Genomic DNA, 7292 nt, shown 5'->3' with positions numbered 1-7292 from the left:
CAACAGGTTTATTTGGTAGCAAATACCATAAGCTTTCGGAGCAATGCTCCTTCGTCAGATGGAGTGGTCTCTGTTCTCAATACACATTACAATACACATCTCTTTAACCTGTGTTGAATGCTCCCTCCACCCACATTGTCTGTACATTTAAGACCTGGCTGGCTGTAGAGATTTGCATTCTAATCAGTATTCTGTAATTTGATTTCTGTGTCTGTGCCCTGTTTGAGAACAGAGACCACTCTATCTGACGAAGGAGCATTGCTCCGAAAGCTTATGGTATTTGCTACCAAATAAACCTGTTGGACTTTAACCTGGTGTCACAGGTGAGGTCCCAGAGGATTGGAGGATAGCTAATGTGGTCCCGTTATTTAAGAAGGGTAGGAAGGATAACCCGGGAAATTATAGGCCGGTGAACTTGACGTCCATGGTCGGGAAGTTGTTGGAGAGGATTCTTAGAGATAGGATGTATGCGCATTTAGAAAGGAATAAACTCATTAACGATAGTCAGCATGGTTTTGTGGGAGGGAGGTCATGCCTCACTAACCTGGAAGAGTTTTTTGAAGAAGTGACTAGAATGGTTGACGAGGGAAGGGCCGTGGATGTCGTCTATATGGACTTTAACATAGAAACCCTACAGTACAGAAAGAGGCCATTCAGCCCATCGAGTCTGCACCGACCACAAACCCACCCAGGCCCTACCCCCATATCCCTACATATTTACCCACTAATCCCTCTAACCTACGCATCTCAGGACACTAAGGGCAATTTTTTTAGCATGGCCAATCAACCTAACCCGCACATCTTTGGACTGTGGGAGGAAACCGGAGCACCCGGAGGAAACCCACGCAGACACAAGGAGAATGTGCAAACTCCACACAGACAGTGACCCAAGCCGGGAATCGAACCCAGGTCCCTGGAGTTGTGAAGCAGCAGTGCTAACCACTGTGCTACCGTGCCGCCCCAAAGTGGTAAAGCGTTTGACAAAGTCCCTCATGGTAGGTTGGTGCAAAAGGTTGGATCTCATGGGATAAAGGGGGAGGTGGCTAGATGGGTGGAGAACTGGCTTGGTCACAGGCAGTCACGGGCATTCAGCCTTGGATCTTCAGGTAAGCGTTCTCCAAGGCAGCCTTCACGACACACGACAGCGCAGAGTCACTGAGCAGAAACTGATAGCCAAGTTCCGCACACATGAGGACAGCCTAAACCGGGATGTTGGATTTATGTCACATTATCAGTAACCCCCACAGCTTTCCCCCTGATCTTGCAGAATCTCACTAGCTGTTCTGTCTGGAGACAATACACATCTCTTTAACCTGTGTTGAATGCTCTCTCCACCCACATTGTCTGTACCTTTAAGACCTGGCTGGCTGTAGAGATTTGCATTCTAATTAGTATTCTGTAACTTGATTTCTGTGTCTGTGCACTGTTTGAGAGCAGATATCCACTCCATCTGACGAAGGAGCAGTGCTCCGAAAGCTTATGGTATTTGCTACCAAATAAACCTGTTGGACTTTAACCTGGTGTTGTGAGACTTCTTACTTGGTCACAGAAGACAGAGGGTGGTAGTGGAAGGGTCTTTTTCCGGCTAGATGCCTGTGACTAGTGGTGTTCCGCAGGGCTCTGTATTGGGACCTCTGCTGTTTGTGATTTATATAAACGATCTGGAAGAAGGTGTAACTGGGGTGATCAGTAAGTTTGCGTACGACACGAAAATGGCTGGACTTGCAGATAGTGAGGAACATTGTCAGAGGCTACAGAAGGATATAGATAGGCTGGAAATTTGGGCAAAGAAATGGCAGATGGAGTTCAATCCAGATAAATGCGAAGTGATGCATTTTGGTAGAACTAACGTAGGAGGGAGCTATACGATAAATGGCAGAACCATAAAGGGTGTAGATACGCAGAGGGACCTAGGTGTGCAAGTCCACAGATCCTTGAAGGTGACGTCTCAGGTGGAGAAGGTAGTGAAGAAGGCATATGGCATGCTTGCCTTTATAGGACGGGGCATAGAGTATAAAAGTTGGGGTCTGATGTTGCAGTTGTATAGAACGTTAGTTCGGCCGCTGCACACAGTTCTGGTTGCCACACTACCAGAAGGACGTGGAGGCTTTAGAGAGAGTGCAGAGGAGGTTTACCAGGATGTTGCCTGGTATGGAGGGGCTTAGTTATGAGGAGAGATTGGGTAAACTGGAGTTGTTCTCACTGGAAAGACGGAGGATGAGGGGTGACCTAATAGAGGTGTATAAAATTATGAAAGGCATAGATAGGGTGAACGGTGGGAAGCTTTTTCCCAGGTCGGTGGTGACGTTCACGAGGGGTCATAGGTTCAAGGTGAGGGGTGCGGTGGGGGCAGGGGGGGGGGGGGGGGGGGGAGGTTTAACACGGATATCAGAAGGACGTATTTTACACAGAGGGTGGTGGGGGCCTGGAATGCGCTGCCGGGCAAGGTGGTGGAGGCGAACACACTGGGAACGTTTAAGACTTATCTAGATAGCCACATGAATGGAGTGGGAATGGAGGGATACAAAAGAATGGTCTAGTTTGGACCAGGGAGCAGCACGGGCTTGGAGGGCCTGTTCCTGTGCTGTATTGTTCTTTGTTCTCTCCAAGCCCCCTCCATAAAACCCCCAGGCCCCTCCAAATAAACTACCCCCAAACCTTCTAAATACCCCCCAAACTCCTAAATACCCCATAAATACCCCGTAAACCCCCAGACTGCTAAATAATCCATTGCCCCAGAACCCCAAATACTCCAGGACCCCTAAGTACCCCCCCAAAAAAACCACAGACCTCCACAAGAAAACCACACCCAAACTCCCTAAATATCCCCCAGACTCTTAAATATGCCTAAATACCCCCTATACCCCATTACCCCCAGAATCCCAAATACACCCAGGCCCCCAAAAACCACCTCTTAAGTACGCCCCCAAATACCCTTAAATACCCCCATCCCAGTACCTCCAAACTCCCAGAACCCCCTAAATACCACCCCAGACCCCACCCCCCATTATCCCCAACCCCTAATTACCCCCACCCCATTACCCCAACCCCCTAAGCTCCCAGAACTCCACCCCAAATCCCTAATTACCCCAGAACCCCCCAAACCATCAGAGTCCCTAACTACCCCCAAATTCCCCATTACCCCCACTCTAAACCACAAGCCCCCCCCCCCCATTTAGGGGCCCAGCCATGTTAAATTACTGCTTCGTGTCCCAAGATGTGTGGGTATCGTGGATTGGCCGTGGGAAACGTGTAGCAGTACAGTATGTGGAGATGCCGGTGTTGGACTAGGGTGGACAAGATGAGGGGTCACATGACACCAGGTTATAGTCCAACAGGTTTATTTGAAATCACAAGGTTTCGGAGCACTGTTCCTTCGTCAAGTGAAGTACGGTTACAGGGAGGTAAGTCTAGGTAAGATACTCTGTCCATGTGTTGCTGTAGACTCAGTGGGCCGAATGGCCTCTTCTGCACCATAGGGATTCCATGATTCTAAGAACTACCCCCATTCCTCATCGCAAGGAATCTAGAAGAATGAGAGGGGATCTCATAGAAACATACAAAATACTGATGGGACTGGACAGGCTCAATGCTGGAAGAATGTTCCCGATGTTGGGGAAGTGCAGAACTAGGGAGTCACTGTCTAAGGATAAGGGGTGAGCCACTCAGGACTGAGATGAGGAAGAACGTCTTCACTCAGTTGTGAACCTGTGGAATTCTCCACCATAGAAAGCTGTTGGGGCCAGTTCATTAGATATGTTCAAGAGGGAGCTGGACGTGGACCTTGTGGCTGAAGGGTATTAAGAGGTATGAAGAGAAAGTGGGAGTGGGTACGGAAAGTGCATGATCAGCCATGGTCATATTGTGGAGATGCCAGCGTTGGACTCGGGTAGGCACAGTAAGTAGTCTCACAACACCAGGTTAAAGCCCAACAGGTTTATTTGGTAGCACGAGCTTTCAGAGCGCTGCTCCTTCATCAGGTGACACTCACCTGATGAAGGAACGGCACTCCAAAAGCTCGTGCTACCAAATAAACCTGTTGGGCTTTAACCTGGTGTTGTGAGACTTCTTACTATGATCATATTGAATAGTGGTGCAGACTCAAAGGGCAGAACAGCCTACTCCTGCACCTATTTGCCCTACAATTACACCAATTTTCCACCCCAAACCCATGTTCACCTTCAAACCCCTATTTAGCCCCATTCGTCACCCCCAATACCCCCATACCTCATCCCTATTCATTCCCAGTGTCAGACAGCCCCCACTCAATTTTCACTAACCCCCAAGGTGATGAAATGGTTAAATAGGGTGGATATGGCAAAAACCTTTTGGGTGAGATTAGAACAAGGGGAATAAAAATAAGAGGAACCAACTGAAGAAATGTACAACAAAAACAGAAAATGCTGGAAAATCTCAACAGGTCTGACAGCAAGTGTGGAGAGAGAATAGAGCCAACGTTTCAGGTCTGGATGACTCTCTATCCTTTGCTCTGATGAAAAATCATTCAGACTCAACACAGGCTTCCAGTCACAAAAACATCCTTCCACTATCACCCTCTGCCTCCTGCCACTAAGCCAGTTTTGGATCCAATTTGCCAAATTGCCCTGGATCCCAATGGCTCTTTGCCTTCTTGACCAGTCTCCCATGTGGGACCTGGTCAAAAGCCCTACTGAAATCCACATAGACGACATCAACTGCAGTGTCCTCATCCACACACCTCGTCACCTCCACAAAAAATTAAATCAAGTTTATTTGTCATGATCTCGCTTTGACAAAGCCAGGCTGACGATCCTTGATTAATCCTTGCCTCCCCAAGCGGGGATTAATGCTGTCCCTCAATTTTTTCCAATAGTCTCCCGACCACTGAAGTTAGACTCACTGCCCTCTAACTCCCTGTGTGAAGTGTAAATACATTTGGAACAGCTGGGCCAAATGACCTCATTCCCCCACTGTGAATGCCATGTAATTGTAGCTGCAAAATTACACACCACAGACAACTATTTGGTTCATCCTTTCTGTGCTTGGAGATACATGTCACAGAAGATTGTTTGAAGAATTTATAAAGATAGGGAGAGGCAAAGTCATGGGAGGGATTTGAACATAAGAAGGACATGGGAGAAGGACCTGGGTGGATGTACTGTGGGCTTGCAGTGGACTGAAAAGATTGAGTATGTGGACTTTAAGAAAGAGGTTGTGCTGGAATCTTTGAATGGCATCAAGATAGATAAGTCGCCGGGTCCGGATGGGATGTATCCCAGGTTACTGTGGGAGGCGAGGGAAGAGATTGCAGAGCCTCTGGCGATGATCTTTGCGTCGTCGATGGAGACGGGGGAGGTGCCGGAGGATAGCGGATGTGGTTCCTATTTTCAAGAAGGGGAATAGAGATAGCCCAGGAAATTACCAACCAGTGAGTCTAACCTCAGTGGTTGGTAAGCTGATGGAGAAGATCCTGAGGGACAAGATTTATGAGCATTTAGAGAGGTTTAGTATGCTCAAGAATACTCAGCATGGCTTTGTCAAAGGCAGATCGTGCCTTACGAGCCTGGTGGAGTTCTTCAAAAATGTGACTAAACACATTGATGAAGGGAAAGCGGTAGATGTGGTTTATATGGATTTTAGCAAGGCGTTCGATATGGTCCCCCACGCAAGGCTTCTAGAAAAAGTGAGAGGGCATGGGATCCAAGGGGCTGCTGCCCTGTGGATCCAGAACTGGCTTGCCCAAAGGAGGCAGAGTGTGTATAGATGGGTCTTTTTCTAATTGGAGGTCGGTCACCAGTGGTGTGCCCCAGGGATCTGTTCTGGGACCCTTGCTGTTTGTCATTTTCATAAATGACCTGGATGAGGAAGTGGAGGGATGGGTTGGTAAGTTTGCCGACGACACGAAGGTTGGTGGGGTTGTGGATAGTCTAGAGGGATGTCAGAAGTTACAGAGGGACATAGATAGGATGCAAGACTGGGCGGAGAAGTGGCAGATGGACTTCAACCCAGATAAATGCGTCGTGGTCCATTTTGGCAGGTTGAATGGGATGAAGGAGTACAATATAAAGGGAAAGACTCTTAGTATGGTAGAGGGTCAGAAGGACCTTGGGGTTCGGGTCCATAGGACTCTAAAATTGGCCCCGCAGGTGGGGGAGGTGGTTAAGAAGGCGTATGGTGTGCTGGCCTTTATCAATCGAGGGATTGAGTTTAGGAGTCCAGGGATTATGATGCAGCTATATAAGACCCTCGTCAGACCCCACTTGGAGTACTGTGCTCAGTTCTGGTCGCCTCATTACAGGAAGGATATGGAAAAGATTGAAAGGGCGCAGAGGAGATTTACAAGGATGTTGCCTGGATTGAGTGGCATGCCTCATGAGGATAGGCTGAGGGAACATAAGAACATAAGAAATAGGAGCAGGAGTAGGCCATCTAGCCCCTCGAGCCTGCCCCGCCATTCAATAAGATCATGGCTGATCTGAAGTGGATCAGTTCCACTTACCCGCCTGATCCCTATAACCCCTAATTCCCTTACCGATCAGGAATCCATCTATCCGTGATTTAAACATATTCAACGAGGTAGCCTCCACCACTTCAGTGGGCAGAGAATTCCAGAGATTCACCACCCTCTGAGAGAAGAAGTTCCTCCTCAACTCTGTCCTAAACTGACCCCCCTTTATTTTGAGGCTGTGCCCTCTAGTTCTAGTTTCCTTTCTAAGTGGAAAGAATCTCTCCACCTCTACCCTATCCAGCCCCTTCATTATCTTATAGGTCTCTATAAGATCCCCCCTCAGCCTTCTAAATTCCAACGAATACAAACCCAATCTGCTCAGTCTCTCCTCATAGTCAACATCCCTCATCTCTGGTATCAACCTGGTGAACCTTCTCTGCACTCCCTCCAAGGCCAATATATCCTTCCGCAAATAAGGGGACCAATACTGCACACAGTATTCCAACTGCGGCCTCACCAATGCCCTGTACAGATGCAGCAAGACATCTCTGCTTTTATATTCTATCCCCCTTGCGATATAGGCCAACATCCCATTTGCCTTCTTGATCACCTGTTGCACCTGCAGACTGGGTGTTTGCGTCTCATGCACAAGGACCCCCAGGTCCCTCTGCACAGCAGCATGTTGTAATTTCTTTCCATTTAGATAATAATCCAATTTGCTATTATTTTTTCCAAAGTGAATAACCTCGCATTTGTTAACGTTATACTCCATCTGCCAGATCCTCGCCCACTCACTCAGCCTGTCCAAATCTCTCTGCAGACCTTCTACGCCCTCCACACGATTCACTTTTCCACTTATCTTTGT

The sequence above is a fragment of the Mustelus asterias genome, chromosome 24 (genome assembly GCF_964213995.1).
Source record: "Mustelus asterias chromosome 24, sMusAst1.hap1.1, whole genome shotgun sequence".
NCBI classification, from domain to species: Eukaryota; Metazoa; Chordata; class Chondrichthyes; order Carcharhiniformes; family Triakidae; genus Mustelus; species Mustelus asterias.
Note: the sequence above shows the minus strand (reverse complement) of the source record.